Source organism: Balaenoptera physalus, assembly GCF_965194825.1.
Source record: "Balaenoptera physalus genome assembly, chromosome: 9".
NCBI classification, from domain to species: domain Eukaryota; kingdom Metazoa; phylum Chordata; class Mammalia; order Artiodactyla; family Balaenopteridae; genus Balaenoptera; species Balaenoptera physalus.
In genome coordinates, this window is record NC_138888.1 from 42,347,465 (window position 1) to 42,368,364 (window position 20,900).

The window sequence follows — 20,900 nt, forward strand, 5'->3', positions numbered from 1 at the left end:
GCGGAGCACAGGCTCCAGACACGCAGGCTTAGTAACTGTGGCTCACGGGACCAGTTGCTCCGCGGCATGTGGGATCTTCCCAGACCAGGGCTCAAACCTGTGTCCCCTGCATTGGCAGGCAGATTCTCAACCACTGCGCCACCAGGGAAGCCAACCCTTGTATTTCCTTTTCTTGTTTAATTGCTCTGGTTAGGACTTCTAGTACGATGTCAAATAGCGTGGTGAAAGTGGGTGGATATCCCTAAGGCTTGTCAATTTTGTAGATCATTTCAAAGAACCAACTTTTGGTTTCATTAATTTTTCTCTATTGTTTTGTATTCTCTATTTCATTTATCTCCACTCTAATTACTATTTCTTTCCTTTTGCTAGCTTTGGGTTTAGTTTGTGCTTCTTCTGCTTCTTCAAGATGAGAATTTAGATTATTGATTTGAAGTCTTTCTTCTCTTTCAATGTAGTTTATGGCAACTACTCATCTCTACCATTATAGTGGGAAAGCAGTTATAGACAATACGTTAATGAATGTATTGAGCATGGCTGTGTTCCTTTATCTATAAAACAAGATGCAGGGCTTCCCTGGTGACGCAGTGGTTAAGAATCCGCCTACCGATGCAGGGGACATGGGTTCGAGCCCTGGTCCAGGAAGATCCCACATGCCACGGAACAACTAAGCCCATGCGCCACAACTACTGAGCCTGCGTGCCACAACTACTGAAGCCCGTGCGCCTGGAGCTCACGCTCCGCAACAAGAGAAGCCACCGCAACGAGAAGCCTGCGCACCACATCGAAGAGTAGCCCCCACTCTCTGCAACTAGAGAAAGCCCACGCGCAGCAATGGAAGACCCAACGCAGCCAAAAATAAATAAATTTATAAAAAACAAGCTGCAGTTTGCCAATCCATTTCAGCTGCATCTAAGAAGTTTTGATATGTTTTGTTTTCATTTTCACCCTTGCCCAAAAGGTTTTACTCTTTTTCTCTTTCCCCAGACTCAGTTGGTTATCAGCTGTGCCCTGGGGGGAGGGGGGAGGTAGGGCCAATGGCGAAACAAGGTTTGTTGCTCTTACCCGGGTAGCTTATGGCTCTTGTTCCTTAGATGATAAGGATCTGGGTGGGGTTTTGTGCTTTTTCAGCTGAGGCTGGCTGGCCTGTTGCATGGAGGGAGGCTTTCTCTTGTCTTCTGCCCTGTCTCCAGTCTTTCGTGTGGTCACCCACTGAGGTCATGGCTAAGAGGTTGTGAGTGTGCGCAATCCCATTTGCCTGTGGCATTCGTGGGTTCTATGTTCTCACACTTGCCCATTGTTGTAACTTTGTTAAATTAACATTTGTTAAGTAGAGCCGTGGGGTGATGGATGGTTCAATAAAAGACCACAAGAGTATTGAAATCGAGTTTATTACTTTACAGGTCCTGGAGGAGGTACATGGCACACCTTAAGGGGCCATGAGGGAGGTTAAGGCAGGGTGTAGGCAGCGATCAGGGTGGATCCTGGGGGAGTACTTTGGGGGGTCCCAGGCTAAGGCCAGATTGGTCAATTCAAACCAAAAAGGAGGGGGAGGTGGTTGGTAAGCTTCTCAGGGGCCTGTTTTTATCTAAGGGGCACAAGAGGAAGACCCTGGGAGGTGGGGGAGACTGATGATCACCAGGGCAGCTGGGGGAGTCACATCAGGAACTTACATTTACTTATGAGCCTGTGGGCTGTTTTCGAGGGCATGCATGCTAGATGGAGAGGATAGTATCAGTTCAAGGCCCTGCAGGCCGATTGGCCACACAGAATGGATGCTGAGGCAGCAATATTGTGGAGTAGTTTAACTAAACCCATGCTCTGCCTTTAACAGCTTGTTATAAATTTTAGCTGAATTCTTCTTACTCACTTGTATGAGATCCTCATCTTACGTCTGTGCTCTGCCGTAAGTTTGTGTCCTGTGTGCCCTGGGAGACTTGTCTTAGATTTAAAGCCAGGAGGTTGTGTTGTGATTTCAGCTGTTTGGTAGGTTCAAGAAAACTTATGATTTTGTAGGTTGTTTGGTATTTTTAGTTGTTTCTGGGGAACATTGCTCTTTCCATCTTTCTACATCCTGCATAGAAACTGGAAGCCCCTCAGATGATTTTTTTAATTGAGCACACACACCCAAATGTCATTATGATTAGGTTTTTTTCTTTGAGTGGTTCACTGCCTCCAGAGGGTTCTTTAGTTTGCTGCCAGGGACGTGTTATAAGCCTAACTCCTGGCATTTGGAATCTAGGGAGGGGAGGGGAATGGGGACTTACTGTTCAGGATGCAGTTTTTATTAATAGACTTTATATTTTAGAGCCATTTTAGAGTCACAGAAAAATTGAGCAGAAAGTACAGAATTCCCACATACCCTTCTCCCCTAATGGACACAGCCTTCCCCACTATCAACATCCTGCGCTAGATGGATACATTTGTTAACTGATGAACCTACATTGACACATAATCACCCCAAATACATAGTTTACATTAAGGTTCACTCTTAGTGCTGTATATTCTATAGATTTTGACAACTGTGTAGTGACATGTACCTACTATTATAGTATCATACAGAACACTTTCACCGACTTAAAGATCCTCTGTGCCCTGCCTTTTCATCCCTCCCTCCTCTTTGGCAACCACTGATCTTTTTACTGTCTCCATAGCTTTGTCTTTTCCGGAATGTCATATACATACAGTATGTACCCTTTTCAATTGGCTTCTTTTACTTAATAATATGCATTTAAATTTCTTCCATGTCTTTTCATCGTTTGATAGCTCATTTCCTTTTAGTGCTGAATAATATCCCATTGTCTGGAGATACCACAGTTTATTTATCCATTCATCTACTGAAGAATAACTTGGTTGCTTCCAAGTTTTGGCAATTATGAATAAAGCTCCTATAAAACATACATGTGCTAGTTTTTATGTGGGCATAAGTTTTCAACTTATTTGGGTAAATACCAAATAGGAAGGTTGCTAGATCATATGGTAAGAGAGCATTTAGTTTTGTCAGAAACTGCTAAACTGCAAAATGGTGCAGCCACTTTAAAAGGCATTCCTACCAGCAGTGAATGAGCATTCCTGTTGCTCCACTTCCTCACCAGCATTTGATGTTGCCAGTGTTGTGGATTGTGGCCATTCTAACAGGTGTATAGTGGTAACTCATTGTTTAATTTCCAATTCCCTCATGACATGTGATGTTGAGCATCTTTTCATATGCTTATTTACTACTGCATATCTTCTTTGGTGAGGTGTCTGTTCAGATCTTTTGGCCATTTTTTAATCAGGTTATTCATTTTCTTATTGTTGAGTTTTAAGAGTTCTTTGTATATTTTGGATAGCAATTCTTTATCAGATGTCTTTTGCAAATATCGTCTCACAGTCCGTGGCTCATTAGATTTTCACTGAATTCTCTGCTCTTAGTTTCATTCCTTATCACCTGCCCTCCTCTGGTTCCCCAGGCTGGAACTGCTCCAGCTCATTTTCCCAGTTCACTTCTCTTCTGTTTTTTTACCAGCATAGAGGAGGGTTAACTGTCTGCTTGGTACAAGTGATGACCTGAGGACTTAACTGCTCTTGACAAACTTGGAAACAACCTCTTTATCATCAGCCCCTGGTCTTACCCCGTGTTTTCTAGCACTCTGCTAGACAATTCAGCTTGCTTTTCAATGGCATTTCTCTCTCCCAGGTCTTAGGTTTTTACAGCTTGTACTCTGACGAATAATTTACTATTTCTGCATTTGCTTTATATCCTCTGGTCTTTCTGGCTTGGACTCAATCTTCACTTTCTGTGAGGACTCAATTTAGACTTGTTCCTGCGCCTTCCTACTGTAGACCCTCAGGTTTCTTCTGTTCCTTGTGAGCAAGAGGTTCAGACAATTTTTTGTAGAATTGAGAATTGATTATGTTCTACTTTAAACATAAAAGACTTTACTCATTCGTTTTTCCTAATGGCTTCATAGCACTCTTGATTCGTGGTGGTGGTTGATTTTTAAGATGCATCATTATTTTATGTACCACTTAGAAGGAAAAAATGCTGTCCATCTGTGATACACAATTGATTATAAGATTCTTCTCAACTTATGAGATGTTTAAATGCGGGGGAAAAGAAATGTCTGTCTTAGAATCATTGTCCAGCACCACTGTGAGCAAACAGACAGAAAAATATGTATAGATTCTAAATCTCTTAAAATTCTTTGAGAGACTCATTTCCCAGTTAAATTGCAGGGACAAAACTCATCACCAGGAACTCTTTGACTCTATCTGGCTTTCCCTGGCACTCACGCGTCTCTCTGTTCAGGATTATCTGACCACACCAGCCACCCACCAAAACCATTCCTGTCTTGTGCCTTAACTCAGGTTGCTTTCTTCACAGTTCTCTCCACCGGCCTTTGTCCTTTCAAGCCTTTCTGTTTACTGCAGTCTTCATCCAGTTCCTCTACTGAAAACCTCTCATGCTATGTATACAGTATTCTGTACTCAACAGCTTGGCACTTTACGTGTATTATCTAAAATTGTCTGCCGTTAGTTTGTGTGTGTGTTAAGCAGTTCTATTTAAGTAAGATTAAGTACGAACATTTATACTTTTCTTTATCATAATGCATATATAAAAGTGCTGAGAACATAGTAAGGCATTCACTCAAAATTTGTTGATTGATTTTTGTTGTTGTTGTTGTTGTTGTTTTTGGTTAAGATTTGGTAGCACAGATCCCATTGCATGGACCTTAAATAATAAGCCTTATAATAAGACTTCTGTTTGCTATTTCAAAAGTCAAGTTAAATTTTTCTTGGAGAAACAGATGTATTCTCTATTACCATCAAGGAAAATACCTCCAATGTTATTAGACTTTATATTTTTAAAAAGACTTTTCTAACAATCATTATAGAAATGCATAGAGCAAACATATCTTTAAAGGTGATTCTTTCCCAAAGCAATTGGATTTCAAAGGTCTTTTTATTTTATTTTTTTTAATTTTTATTTATTTATTTTTGTACATAAAGGGTTTGTTTTAAATGTTTTAAGGATAGGATAGAGTTACATCATAATTATAAAAATTACAGAATTAACAGATTTATATTGTTTATACTTCTAAATGCAGAGAACAGGGAACTGTCTACGCATTGTATAAAATAAAATTAAAATTAAAAATGAATTCAAGCTTGAAAGATGAGGTCATTTACCTAATTTTAAAATGCGAACACGAAGACCTCTGAACTATACACATTCGTTAAAACTGCACTAATGATGGAAAATACAAAAAGCGCAGCATTTCCAAGGAACCACAGACATTTCGACCATAATTATTTTGTTACAATAATTTCTGTTGTGTCTTTGGAGAACTTTCTTTTTTTTTTTTTTTTAAGACAATCAGCTTCAAGAATGTTTTCAGGCACTGCAATTTGTGACAGTCAAAACAGTCTTCTAATGGGTCCACAGCGTTCAGAGATTCAATACCAATGCATTTCGGGGTTTGGCACTTAAAACAATAATAGAAAGGAAATCTGGTTTAGAAGCAACCGTGATTGTTTTAAGAATGCACAGTCCCTTCAAATGCTGCATGACATACACAACTGGAAAATCACCTTCTGTTGGCACTGCATTTGCTTCACCAGTGCATCTTTATCCTACAGCCAGTAAAACAGCAGAATTAAGCAAATATACAGAAACTGAAAACAAATAAAAACAGATAGAAAAGAAAAAAACCGAAATATATTTAACATGCAATTTTAGTTAGTTACATTGAACATTCTACTTAGAATAGAGCATGCAAAAAAAGGGTGGTCTGCTTTTAAGGTTTTCCTTTGAAGCTTTACATGGCATCCAGACATCACGCACGCACACACACACAATGATACTGTAGCAGGTCAGTGAGAAAGGCCAATACATTTTATACAGAGTTTCATGTCTTGTGTTGTCACAAGTCCCATGATAATTTTAGAAATTAGTGTCGTATTCCTAGGACAAGGAACCAACATTCCGATACCAGGAAAATGCAAGCAGTGCATGCAGATCTGAAACATGAGCCTAGACGAAGGCTGAAATACTCAGCTGGGGAGCAGAGTTAGTCACGGCGTCAGGAAGTGTGGTTTAAGCCACCAAAAGAAAAAAGGATGGGAAAAAAAAAGGAAAAACAACAACAAAAAAACCCTTCCCCTTCCTTCAACCCTAAAGGCGATAAATGGAACAATGATTAAAATAATGATGATAATAAATCACACGTCACATTCATCTAGAGAGATCACATGGTATTAAAAGTTGCTAAAGGTACTTGCAGAAAAACTACAATGCAAGTCATTAAGTAATGCCAGAAATGTTTCAACTGACCCAACCCTCAGGATACCTCCAAAGGACTTTGTTTTTCAGTCTGAAGTCACTGTGTCCTGTTCATGCAGTGCACACTGGACAACTCCCTCTCTGGGCCACACGTGTCCACTTGGGCACGGGGAGCTCGGCTCAGCCTTGAGATTCACATGCAGGAACTCTTACAAGAGCCACCGCGAGAACAGATGACAGATCTGTAGCATGACACTTGTTTCAAGCACAGGAGGAACATCTAAGACCTGGGTACCCACTGCATGGAGAAGCTCACCCCTGGCTGCCCTCGGTGAGGCACTGGGCACGCTGGAGAGAACTGGGGTGCTGTATTTACATGGTGCGCGAGGTTACCACCCACCAGCACAACAAGGCACAGCCTTCCTGAAGGCGAAAATGGGCATCACACAAACCTCGCATAGCGCGGCCTTGAAACTACAGGATCTCTTAACATCAAGAACAGCCATGACAGACGTCACACAGACCTGGTGTTTGGCTGAGATTCATATGCATTTAAGCTTTCTGCCCAAATCTTAGGTAAGATTTTCAATCTCCACAAGACTGGTTTCACAAACCATCTTTCTCCTAGCTTTCAAACTGCCAGGGATCATCCAAAATAAAGTGATAAACTGACGTTTTGCTTCTAAACGAACCACTTTTGCAGTTCTATTTTAGTTAAGGACAACTTGCAGGAAAGGATTCAATGGCTAAGGGCTGCTATCAGTCACACACACAAGCCAGTGCAGGTGACTGACCCTGATGTGGCAAGATCCACCAAATGGAATGAATCTACATCAACAGCACACCATGAGCAAGAACATACAGCACCACAAAACATGTCAGGAATTTAAGCTGTTATTTGTCTAGGCATTCTTTGAGGGGAAAAGCCGAGGGGGAAAAGCCTTCTGACCATAATCATATATCAGTAATAATAGTAATAAAAATAAAGGTATCCCAGAGAACTTGTTAAAAGGCAACACCGCCATTCTTAAACTTACATTTCTAATATAAAAGCACTGTGTTCTTCCAGGAACTTACCAAATACACAGAAACCACTGATATACTGTTGCCTTTTAAATCCATGTACTAAAATCCAGATTACTAATTTGTGCAAATAATGGACCAAATGTGCCATTCAAAATACACCTGCATTACACTATGTGGACCAAGTACCTGGGCTTTGCTTAAAAAGCAGTATTTATAATAAAAAATGTAAACAAATAATGTACAAAGCTTAGAATTAAAGGCAGCCTTTTACCCAGATTTCTGTTTCGTAAAATTCTAATGTGTGTGTCATTAAATGTTCACAGGTGATTCATATTTGAATTTACAGTTTAAAGCCTCCAGACTGAAATGGTGCTCTGAACTTGACTTTCAAAACAAGCTGAATGTCCCGATGCGCTTCCTGTGCCCGAATTTAATTTTGAATAAACAGCAGTAATACACTAAATACACTGAATACAAATGGCTTGGGTCAGCACTCCTGTTAAACTGGAGAAAATTATGTAAGCCCCACTCCAACCCACAAAGAAAGGACTGCCCATGAAGTGTGTGTGTGTGTACATACAGATCTGTGTGTATGTATATATACATTATGTATGTATACACACAGATACAGGTAGGTAGGTAGATATAGATACATATATATTTCAAAAAAAGGAATAACAAAAATATCAAACTATGCTTGCACTGTGGCAGCAGAATAAGAGTGTTAAGAATGAAGGGGAAAGTGGATAAGATCTACTGCAGTTTTAAATGACTGTGATACTAGCTTAACTTTTACCAGAATTGCCTGTAACTCCCTTCCAAACAGACAGACTTCTTTTAAGAGGAAGGAGTTCCTTACGCAAAATGCTTTGTGTTCACATAAATCTGTACTATTCAGAACAAAAACAGTTCTGCTGGCAGAGATTGTGGGTTCACAGGGACATTTAAGCTTTCATTAAACTGGAAAGCAATCAAGTCTTTATGTCTACAAATTATACATTTAATAGTTCCACAAATTTGGCAAAGTTCGTGATGACATCTAGGATGTTTTCACCAAATTGTAGACATAAATATGGAACTCATCATCAAACTTGCTGAAATAGATGGTTTGGCTTCTACTTGATGAATGACCATGACAGTCCTTTTAGCATCATCATCTTTGGCATATTCCACTTGTTTGCCTACCAGGCTGTCCACAACTTCTCCCGGTTCCCTTTCTGCTGGAGGTGAATCATTAGAATCGGGCATAATGCGAAGGTCACCTTCTTTATAATCATCTAAGAGCTGGTACATGTAGAAGACAGGATCTTTTTCATAGGTGACGTAAAACCATGTGTTCATTATAGGGGCGCGTGCTAAGACCATTCCCCTCCACTTGTCTTTAGAGCCATCCTCCGTCTCAAACATGTGCTCCACTGCTTTGCCAATCATCGTGTCGGCTAGGTGTGCATCACTGATTCGAGATGTTGCAACTCTATTAGGGAGGACTTCAAGCGCAGAAACTCTTTCACCTTTATTAAGTTCTAGTCCATAAATACAGTCAAATCCGTCGTATTTTATAAGATACAAAGGATTTACAGGCACCTGGTCCAGAATGGTTCCTTTCCACTGGGTGATGGGGCCATTCCCCTCTTTCCACCCATGCTGAATCCTGCAGCCTACGATGTTCCTCCGGGGCTGGGAAACAGGTTCGCTCGGCCGCACACTGGTCCGGTGATTTTTGTGGGATGTTCGTTTCTTCATCATGCTTGCAGATACACCAGCATGGCCTGCATCAGCTCTGGACCGCTGGCCACGTGTCTTCCCGAATGGGGTCTTCATTCATCTGTATTTAAGTGAGCAGCAGAGCTGCTGGACTAGGATGAAAATTCAGTGTGCTCCAATTTGAAACTTTTCACAGGATTTCAATGTTCTTGTTAATCCATCATCCCAGCGCCCTTTTTTTTTTTTTTTTTAATAAGTTCAGCAAAAATACGTGAAATCCTAAGTACTCTGCCAGCCACCTAGGCCACCGTCGGCAGCCCGCTGGCCCTGCGGTCCCGCGCCGAGCTCCCGCCCGCCCCTGCCCGACCGAGCCAGACGGCGCTGCCCCGCCCCCGGCCGCACGGCGCACGCGCCCTGCGCCCTCCGACTGCACCGGCCGAGCCTCCCGGGCCGGACCCGGCCGGACGGGCCGTACTACCCAAAGGTCTTTTTAATCTAGGGTTTTATAGTGCCTTTGGCTTAAATAAATCCAGATGAGCTTTTTATTTTGTTAACTGCTTCGTAAATGTTTTATTTGGACATAAGTCTGTTGTTGGGATTAATTTGATTACATAATGAATGAAGAACAGCCTTTGTTTTTAAATTTTTTTTTCTGACTTATAACAAAAGAAACTGGACCAAGAAAATAAAAACATGGAAGTAATTCATTGCCAGGAGTAAACTACTGTATATGGGTAGCAAGTGTTCCCCTTCCACTCACCTTGAACTACAGATACTCTGTGAATCTTCCTGGTAGATCCAGTTCCATAGTTATTAATGGCAAATGAATATGTGGCTTAATATTTTGTGAGAATATGGGTTAAAAGGACTGTTAAAATTCTCTCTAAATACCTAGCCTGCCAGTTGCCTTGTTTCTTCACCGTTCTCTCAGCCTCTTTAAAAAATCCCCTCAAAGTTACGAGCAGTTCAAGCTTGGCCTTTGGACAGGTAGCCCACAGGGGGAGCTCTTACTCTTCAGGCAGCCCCTTTGGAGGGCTTGCCACATATAGGTAGGATGGGTTTTCATAGGGACTAAACCTTTTTAAACAAAATTAAATTCGTTTTGTCATTTTTTTCTCGTTTCTTTAAACTGAGTAGGACATCATGAAAAAGGAACAGTGGGTTGGAAGAAGGTTGGGGAAGAGTAATATTTGAAAAGAAGACTGATAAATGTGCCCTCATAATGTGGTATTAAGTACTCTAATCACCAATAGGATAGATTGAGAAAGCACAACATAAAATTTCCACAAAGAGGAACCTGACATAATTCTGTGAGTCTGTATCATATGTATTCTACAAGACAGCCAGCCCGGTCTCTTAAAAAATGTCAGTGTTCAGATTAAAGGAGACTGAAGACTCAGTACAATGTGGGATCCTTGATTGGATCTGCATTGATAGAGAAAAGCTGCTATAAATTTTATTATTGGAATAATTTGGTAAACTTGAATATAGGCTGTATATTAGTTAATATTCCATTAGGCTGAACTTCTTGGGTGTAATAGTGCTATTGTCTTTGATCTTAGGAAATATATACTGAAGTATTTAGGGGTGACAAGTACCTGGAACTTATGTTCAGATGGTTCAGAAAAAAGAAAGTGAGTGTGTGTGTGTGTGTGTGTGTGCACGCACATGTGCGCACGCATGCACATGCTTAGTGCTGTATGAGTTTGGGATTTTTTTCTTTCAGACACTTATTTTACACTAAATGATGTTCTGTGGGTTTTGCTTCTTGTTTTTTTTTCTTCAGGATGAATGGTCATTTGTGACCTTCTCATTTTATTTTTTTCCACTTCATTTTGCTAGCATGGAGCTGCTTGGGGCTGGTTCTTGAATTCAGTTCTATAAACTTTTCTTACATTGCAATGATTAATCCTATAACCTAGGTAGCATAAATACATGCTATTATTGATCATCAGTAGAATAGGAAGAAAATATGGATGGATTTGTGCAACTTCATCACCTCTAAAACACATTTTAAATGCATTTCATTAACATGCCCTTAAGGATGCTAATAATTATCAGGTTCCAAAAAGTGAACCATTTTATAGAAACATTAGATTCTCTGAGTTAGCTACTTAGAGCTCATCAGTTATATTTAATAATTTGTGAAACATTTACTTGTAAGGCTGGTCTGGGAGTGCCATTGAATGTAAGTTGAGGTGCAGAGTTCTCTGGTCTGTGTTATTGCTCTAGAACAGATAGAACAGACCCTATATGGCAGAGGTCAATAACCCACTGTTGTTGAGAAGTTTGAGAGACTCTTTTCAATATTCTTTAACTTTGGTGGCTTAAGGACCAAGTAACCTTTTGCTAATTGTATCTAAGGGTTTAATAATAAAAACAGAATTATAGAAACATATTCTTCCTGTGTTTAGGGCTGCTTTTTTTTTTAATATTTATTTATTTGGTCACGCTGGGTCTTAGTTGCGGCTCATGGTCTCCTTAGTTGTGGCTCATGGTCTCCTTAGTTGTGGCATGCAAACTGTTAGTTGTGGCATGTGTGATCTAGTTCCCTGACTAGGGATTGAACCCCGGGCCCCTTGCATTGGGAGCGCAGAGTCTTAACCACTGCGCCACCAGGGAAGTTCTTCCTTTGTTTTAAATGTATGAGATCTGTTTTTTTAATCGAAGTATAACTGACCTACAACACTACATTAGTTCCAGGTGCACAACATAGTGATTTGGTATTTCTATATGTTACAAAATGATGTCTGTTACCATCTGACATAATACAAAGTTATTACAATATTTTCTATATTCCCCATGATGTACATTTCATGCCCACGACTTGTTTATTTTGTAACTGGGAGTTTGTACCTCTTAACCTCCCTCACCTATTTCACTCACCACCCCCCCACCCCGCCCCGCCCTGCCCTGCAACCACTTGCTTGTTCTCTGTATCTGTGAGTCTGTTTCTGTTTTGTTATTTGTTCTTTGTTTTGTTTTTTTAGATGCTACATATATGAAATGATATGGTATTTGTCTTTCTCTGTCTGGTTTATTTCATTTAGTATGATACTCTTTAGGTCCATCCATGTTGTCTCAAATGGCAAGATTTCATTTTGTAAATAAGTTTCAAATGAACTTATTTATAAAACAGAAACACAGACTTAGAGAACGAACTTATGGTTACCAGGGGGAAAATGCAGGAGGGGAGGGATAGATTGGGAGTTTGGGATTGACATGTACACACTACTATATTTAAAATAGATAACCAACAAGGCGCTACTGTATAGCACAAGGAACTTGGCTCAATATTCTGTAATAACATAAATGGGAAAAGAATTTGAAAAGGAATGGATACTTGTATGGGTATAACTGAATCACTTTGCTGTACACCTGTAACTAACACATCATTGTTAATCAACTATACTCCAATATAAAATAAAATTGTTTTTAATTTCATTTTTTAGGGCTGAGTAACATTCCATTGTGTGTGTGTGGGTGGGTGGGTATGTGGGTGTACCACATCTTCTTTATCCAGTCACATATTGATGGGCGCTTAGGTGGCTTCCATATCTTGGCTGCTGTAAACAATGCTGCAATGAACATAGGGGTGCATATATCTTTTTGAATTAGTGTTTTTGTTTTCTTTGGAAAAATACCCAGGAATAGAATTGCTGCATTGCATGGTAATTCAATTTTTAATTCTTTGAGGAACCTTCTTACTGCTTTCACTGTGCGTCGGTACATAGTGGCTGCACCAATTTGCATTTCCACCAGCAGTGCACAAGGGTTCCTTTTTCTTCACATTCTCATCAGCACTTGTTATTTGTTGTCTTTTTGATAATAGCCATTCTGACAGGTGTTAGGTAATATCTCATTGAGGTTTTGATTTGCCTTTTCCTGATGATTAGTGATGTTGAGTATCTTCTCATATGTCTCTTGGCCATCTGTATGTCTTCTTTGGAAAAATGTCCATTCAAGTCTTCTTTCCATTTTTTAATCGGGTTGTTTGTTTGATGTTGAGTTGTATGAGTTATTTGTACATTTTGAATATTAACCCCTTATCAGATAGATTGTTTGCAAATATCTTCTCCCGTTCAGTAGTCTGCCTTTTTGTTTGGTTGAGTTTCCTTCACTGTGCAAAAAGCTTTTTAGTTTGATGTAGTCCCATTTGTTTGTTTTCGTTTTTATTTCCTTTGGCTGAGGAGACATATCCAAAAAAATATTGTTAAAACTGATCTCAAAAAGCATACTACCTACATTTTATTCTAGGAGTTTTGTGGTTTCACATCTTACATTTAAGTCTTAAATCCACTTGGAGTTTATTTTTGTATACGGTGTGAGAAAGTAGTCCAGTTTGATTATTTTTTTTTTGCATGTAGCTGTCCAGTTTTCCCAACACCATTTATTGAAGAGGCTATTTTCCACTATATATTGTTTATCATAAATTAATTGTACTAGAACTTTAAAAAAAATTGTCGAATATGAGATTGCTCCTTTTTTTCTTTGTTAAGTAGTCGGTGCCTCATGTAGTGCTTATATACTCTGAGGGTGAGTTTCTCTCTCTCTCTCTCTCTCTCTCTTCTGTTGGTCTGTCTGACTGTCTCTGGCATTGATCAGAAAAGGAAAGTGAACAAATATCCAGAATTTTCGAATAAGCAAGAGATAAGGAAAAACATCACCCTGAGGAGCAGTGATGACAGGGTCTGCTCATGGTTGCTGAGTGGCTGAGTCTGTCGTGAGACAGACACACTGGGAAGACTGCCTGACGCTGGCCTCACCACGGTGAAGACCATCATCTGTGGCCAGTGGAGAGAAGCTGCTGATGGCCTCTGCGCTCTAAGAACGTGATCTCATCCCCCTGTTACGGAGGAGCATGCAGCAATCAGACAGGAGTTGCCCATTTTCCCTCTCCACCTCAAATCCCGGTCTTTTTTTAATATTGATTGATTGATTGATTGATTGATTGATTGATTGCTGTGTTGGGTCTTCATTTCTGTGCGAGGGCTTTCTCTAGCTGTGGTAAGTGGGGGCCACTCTTCATCGCAGTGCGCGGGCCTCTCACTATCGCGGCCTCTCTTGTTGCGGAGCACAGGCTCCAGACGCGCAGGCTCAGTAATTGTGGCTCACAGGCCCAGCTGCTCTGCGGCATGTGGGATCTTCCCAGACCAGGGCTCGAACCTGTGTCCCCTGCATTGGCAGGCAGATTCTCAACCGCTGCGCCACCAGGGAAGCCCTCAAATCCTGCTCTTTAACCTTGCTCTCTTGGGAGGAGTTTTTCCCTACTGTCAGTCAGTGCCAGTCTCTCCGCCTGTGTCAGGCAATCCTAGCCTCAAACTTTCTCCATGACCTTGGTGCAACAATTAGCCCTTCCAGGGCTTCCCTGGTGGCTCAGTGGTTGAGAATCTGCCTGCCAATGCAGGGGACACGGGTTCGAGCCCTGGTCTGGGAAGATCGCACATGCCGCGGAGCAACTGGGCCCGTGAGCCACAATTACTGAGCCTGCGCGTCTGGAGCCTGTGCTTCGCAACAAGAGAGGCCGCGATAGTGAGGCCCGCGCACCGCGATGAAGAGTGGGCCCCGCTCGCCGCAACTGGAGAAAGCCCTCACACAGAAACGAAGACCCAACACAGCCAAAAATAAAAATAATAATAATAATAATAAAAAAACAAAAAAAAAACCAACAATTAGCCCTTCCCTAGGATACATTTTCAATTCCTCTTTAAAAAAAAAACCAAACAAAAAACTCTCCCTGGACTGGACGCTGCTGCCCCCTAAGCCATCATCCTAGTTGTCCCTAGTTATTTCCTTCCTTTGACCAACTATTTCTTGGAGTTTTTTTCTCTGCTAGCTAAGTGCCTCCATTTACTCAGTATCCATGTGTCCACTCGCTCTGCCCTCACCACTCTACTGAATGTGCTCTCTCAAAGATTGTTTCTGAGATTCTGAATGCAGGGGCTTCAGGTGTTCATTTTTCTGGATTTTTGTGCAGCTTTTGACAAGACGCCCTGCCCGTCCCTCGCACCTTGGACTGTGGCGCCCTGCTTCCACTCTTGCTCATCCCTCTCAGCACGTTGCCTCTGTCTGTGGGCCCTCATCCTCCTCCCGCTGAACCCCGCCCAAGGCCTCGTCCTCGGTCTTCTTCATTCTTCCTCAGTAGTCTCTCCCTCTTGATCTTGTCCAGCTCAGCAGCTATGAGTATCTCTGCAGTGTGGACCATGTCCACTCTTCTAGCTGCAGAGCCCATCTTTCCCTTCACAGAGTCCTGTGCTTACCCATCGATGTGTCTTTTGCTCATACTGTTCCTTCAGCCTGTAATTCCATCTCTATAGCTTTCCCCTTAACATTTTGACTAAAAGAGATTCTGGTTAAAATATCCTGTGATAAACCATAATGGAAAAGAATATGAAAAAGAATATATATATATATATATATATGTATAACTGAATCACTTTGCTATACAGCAGAAATTAACACAACATTGTAAATCAACTATACATCAGTAAAATTTTTTTTAAAAAGAGATTCTGGTTAAGATAAAGTAAGCATTTTACTCAGAATAAGGGAAAACTCATACATTACCACCCTCACTCCCACCCCAGCAAAGATTCATTTTGTATTTCTCCTCCTTTGTAAGACTTATCAATATTTCACTTTGACAAATTGAGTAAATATTTCTTTAAGGTTAGTCTCCTCTAAGCTGCAAGAGAATAGACACCACACATACGCATCCAGTTCACCATTGTGCCGATTATAGGTCTTGGCACGTAGCAGGTGTGCAGTAAATTTTTGTTGAAGGGAAGAATGAATGAAGTAGGAATTGACCGTTAAAGATTTGCTAGTAAGCTATCAAACTTTATCTAGGTAATTAGATTTTTTTTACATTTCCAAAATGCATGTTCTTTTTTATAAGTGAAATGATTAAAGTTCAGTATTCTTGAAAAAGTTTAAGGATGATTTGTATAAATCAGTTTTATTTCAGTCAGTGATTTTTAAGGAAATTTGAAGGGTATCTGTTGGAATTAATGTTCCTTTAACTTTCTGTTTTCATTTTCATTGTCATGTTTTTCTACAGCTAAGGCATTTAGAGTATTGATTCATTCTTTTAGCACTGTTAATGTTAATCTTTTAAAATGGTTTATTGTTTTCTGATTATAGTAGTAACATGCATTCATTACAGAAGGCTTAGAAATACTGAATATCCTCAGTTAAAATTTGGTTAATTTCTTAATACACCTTTAAATATGCATCTGCACTCATTGTTTTCTCTGTATGCGATTGGATCTTATTGTATATAGTAGCATGTGTATTTGCCTTATACTACAAGCTTTTTCTTTGAAATATCCTCCTAAATGAGATGTGCTTTTTAATGGTTTCATGGTTTTACACTGTGGGAATGTACCATCATTTATTCAATAATTCCCTTACCTTAGCAGGGTTAAACCTGTTGGTATAATATGCAACAATTGAGGTCCACTTAAAATATTTTAAGCTAATATAACATACTTTTCAATGAACATGCTTTATTACTAATGAGTTAGCTTTTAGTGGGAACATTTATATTGCCAATGTATTTGCTCCGTTGACCAATACTGTAGAACTTCTTGCTGTGTCCTCACATGGCGGAGAGAGAGGAAGCAAGAGCTCCGGTGTCTCTTCTTATAAAGGCACTAAGTCCTATCATGGGACCCCCATTCTCATGACCTGTCTAAACTTAATTACCTCCTGTTATCTCCATATAACATCATGTTGGGGGTTAGGGCTTCAACATATGAATTTTGTGGGGTTGGGGGAGACACAGTTCAGTTCACAGCAGGCAACAGTGACTATTTCAGAACTATTTCAGACACTTTTTACCTAAGTAGCATTTTTAAAATTAGGATCTAGAATTGTTCTCATTTTATCTGTGGGTAAGAGTATCTGAAAATCTTCATAGAAAAAATAAAAATTACTCACAATTGCTTACTCATCATGGGTTATATAGTTAAATTATGCATCATGGGCATAAAATGGAACTGTGAAATTGCATGAAATTGCTGAAATGATTGTACTGTCCCATTCCATGAATGTTCATAGTTCCAGAAAAATTGCGAATGGCTCTTAATGGCTTTTAAAATAGTTTATGAAAAGAGACGTTAGAGAATTTCCTTTTCCTATGTGGAAAATCATAGCCAATTTTATGGATGATTATGATTACTTACTGAAGTTTCTTTTAAAATTAGTCTCGTTCTCTCCATAAATAAATGATACAACTAACAAGGAAGGCTTAGTATCTTATAGTGCTTTATATTTAAAAAAATCTTTATATAACATCATTTTAAAATGTCAGTGATAAGTTGATCTTATAACAACAATGTCACTAGGGTAGAATAAATACGATCTCCATTTAATATTGAGAAACTTGAAGCTTGGAGAAATTATTTTACCTAGGGTCAAAAATTCAGTTTGGGTCCATTCTGTTACTTCAAGTCATATATCGTCTATGTGTTCAAAGAACATAGAACCATCTATATTACCTTTGACTGAGAAATAATAATTAATCAGAAAGATACTAATAAATGGTTGCCTTTGTAGTTATGTAGAAAAGTGAATAGCTAGAAGATACTATGTATAGTTAAGGTACTTGAAAATTCATATATAGCATTGTCATTTAAAAATAGTATAATTAAATAGTGGTATATTTTAAATGGTCATTTCTAAGAGCACTGCTAATTTGTTATTGTACTTGCCATCTTTTTATTGTTCCTTTTTAAGGTTTTAGAAATTTATTTTAACATTGCTGTCCTGGAAGATACAAATTATGGTCAGTATGATACTGTATTTATTTTATGTAATATACTTTCAGAATCACATAATTGGTGTTCTCAGTGTATGAGTTGTAGTGGTACAAAGCCTAGACTGTTTAGTAGAGAGTTAACAAAGCTAGTGCAAAATCACACTTTTTTATTTTTGGCTGCCAGTTTTGGCTGGTAAGATAGCTATGTATAGATTAGGGCAGGAGTTGGTAATAAGGTCTTTTCCACAACTCAGCTCTGCTGTTGTAGTGGGAAAGCATCCGTAGGCAATACATAAAGGAATGGACCTAGCTGTGCTCCAATAAAACTTTATTTACAAAGACAAGCAGCAGCCATATTTGGCCTGTAGGCTCTAGTTTGCTGATCCCTGGATTAGAATATAAAATGAAATAGTACTTCTCACCATAATATTTCCCTATTATTTATCAGATGTTTTGTTTACTTTTCTTAAATTCTGTTTTAACTTCTCACCATAATATTTCCCTATTATTTATCAGATGTTTACTTTTCTTAAATTCTGTTTTAATTTAATGCTTTAATTCATAACCTCGATCCCCTTTAATTTCACCTTTTTATTCACATTTTTGTGTGCTCCTGAGCTTCTGTACCTTCAGCTACTTTTCTAGGCTAACATCATCACACAGCTTTCCAGCCTTGTTGTCAGGACACCCCAAATTAAACCAATCTAACATCAGGAATGAGTGGTGGTAAGGAAATGGTGATGTTGGATATAAAGAAAAGATAGAATCCCATGGATGTGGGTAGCTTTGGAAAGCTTATTAAAAGAGGCAGAACTTGAGCTGACTCTTGAAGACTGAGGGAAATTAAATTAGAAAAAAGAAGAGTATTTCAATAAATAGTTGACAAGGGGTGGCTCACATGTTGCTTCCCTCTCCCTTTTCATCACCAGTTATATAGAATCCCACCATGGACTGGTCCTTTTCATGATCATTTCCTGGAGCAAAGTGCTAACAGTGTGACTTATTTTCTTTGGAGATCCCATCTCTTTGGATTATCTCTTTTCCTTCCACGTGCTTAGTAAGATGAAGAGGGAATGCATGCAGACATGCTCTGGGAAGGTCTGCAACCTGTGGGCTAGACCAGCTCTGTTCCAGGCACTCTGGCAAATGGACTTCTCTCCAGCTGGTTGGTGTCTTTTTCCATAGTGCCCCTTCCAGTCTTTTCTGGCATCAGTGTGGTAGACAGGTATGACCCTGAGGGAAAGGAATAGGAAGCCACCCAATTTTCTTGGTTTATAGGCTACCTTTAAGATTAAATGTGTAAATAAAAGGAGTCCTCCATGGGGATGCGTGTTAGCCCATTTAGGGACATAACGTGGAATTTGGAATTAGGTTTATTAAAAAAGAGAGAGACACCGTGAATAAGTATTTATTTTCCTCTGTGCACATGTTTTCCTGTGGCCCTTGTAGGAGAAGGGTAGTTGTGGCAAGACAGGTGGAATCTTGCCATCTCTCAACCTTTTTTCTTTTGGTATGACCACATCTCAGTCATGCTGAAGAAAATAGATACAGCAGACCTAGCCGAGTGTATGGACAGGGGACTGGGTGTGGAAGACAAAGCCCTGTATGGAGGGAGTGAAGCCCCTGCAGTGGGGTAGCTCCAGTGTGTATTCTGCCTTCTGCCAGTGTAGCTGCAGGCTTGGCAGGCGACAGCCTAGATTTAGCAGCAGGATTTGGAGTTACCAGGATCTGTGGAGAGCCAGGTAGTTTGTCTCAGTTGCCTCAGTCTGCATAAAGAAGTTCTCTACAAAAAGGGCAACACTTCTGCATCTTAATTGCAAAAGTATTTGGTGCTGGGACTTCCCTGGTGGCGCGGTGGTTGGGAATCCGCCTGCCAATGCAGGGGACGCGGGTTCGAGCCCTGGTCTGGGAAGATCCCACATGCTGCGGAGCAGCTAAGCCCGTGCACCACAACTACTGAGCCTGTGCTCTAGAGCCCGCGAGCCACAACTACTGAGCCCGTGCTCCGCAACAAGAGAAGCCCCCGCCCTCCACAACTAGAGAAAGCCCGCGCGCAGCAATGAAGACCCAACGCAACCATAAATAGGTAGATAGATAGATAGATAGATAGATGATAGATAGGTAGTATTTGGTGCTGGACTTCATTTCTGAAGCCAAAGTAAGATGATATTAAAATAAGCGAAGTTCCAGGACACTGATTTTTAGCCTCTGGATTTTTGCTGGAGTGTATAGTATTTACTTTTTTTTACTTCAGAAGAAAGTAGGCACATCTCTAAGCCTTAAGTAACAGTTGTGAATATTACTGTTGGACCGCACGGCTATGTGGAGGACATCAAGGAACATACGGGAGTGGGAGTGTTACTATAAAAGGAGTATGTTGTCATTGGAATTAAGGTGGGGAAATCTCAATGGAATCATTAAAACCCAAGGACGAAAATGAAAATAAAGACCTGTACTCAGAACACTCTGGCTCTAGGAATCTGGCTTGCTTGGAGGCAGAGGGAAAATTAGGCAATGAGTAAAACTACAACATTTGATAGGTGAGCACAAAAGTACTAACTGGATTTTGTAAGGAGACCACTTGGGAGTGAAAAGGATCAACTTTAAAAACAGACCATAATGGAATTAGAAAAGGAAATTTCTAAATTTAAAATACACCAGACTTTAGGCAGTTGAAAGAGGCCTTTGGGAAGACGTAGGGCCTAGAACTTCCACTCATGCAAAGCCTCCTTCATCTCTAGGCCTCCAGTGTAGGGCAGAGACTTACCATGAGGCTTTTCTCCTGATCCCACCACAGTCCCCAGGAAGCTAGACTGGGCCGTAGGAAAACTCCATTCTCATAGACCAGGTAGCCTCCTTTGTCTCTTTCCTCCTCACTGTTTATTTCTAGGAAAACATTCTTAATTTTGAATGCTTTAAAATCCTAATCAAAAAGTCTTCAAGTGCAGATTTTAAGACTGGGCTACGTAAATTTGCTAAATAAATCTGTGAGTACAAAAACAATGCATGAAGTTTTAGTATTTAATATTTACCATAGCCAATATTATCTGCATAGAAAATAATGTCAATCCAAATGAAAGAATTAACTTCAATTAGAAAATAATATGGTTTACTGAATTCTTCTCCCTTTTTCTTTAAAACCATGCA

General features: G+C 40.0%; 1 protein-coding gene, 1 long non-coding RNA gene and 1 pseudogene across 8 annotated transcripts in view; 1 reads left to right on the top strand and 2 right to left on the bottom strand.

Annotated features, from left to right (window-relative positions):
* Positions 1–20,900, top strand: part of FAM184A (family with sequence similarity 184 member A) — a 117,738-nt gene that overhangs the window by 33,929 nt on the left and 62,909 nt on the right. The window lies entirely within an intron of this gene.
* On the bottom strand, positions 4,839–11,878 carry LOC309667354 (spindlin-1 pseudogene; annotated as a pseudogene). The gene has a single exon. The product of its transcript is annotated as a spindlin-1 pseudogene (transcript).
* LOC309667013 lies at positions 13,936–20,894 on the bottom strand. Its single transcript, XR_014267475.1, has 2 exons — positions 14,685–20,894; positions 13,936–14,360 (listed from the first exon to the last, which is right to left on the bottom strand). It is a non-coding gene; the product is annotated as an uncharacterized lncRNA (long non-coding RNA).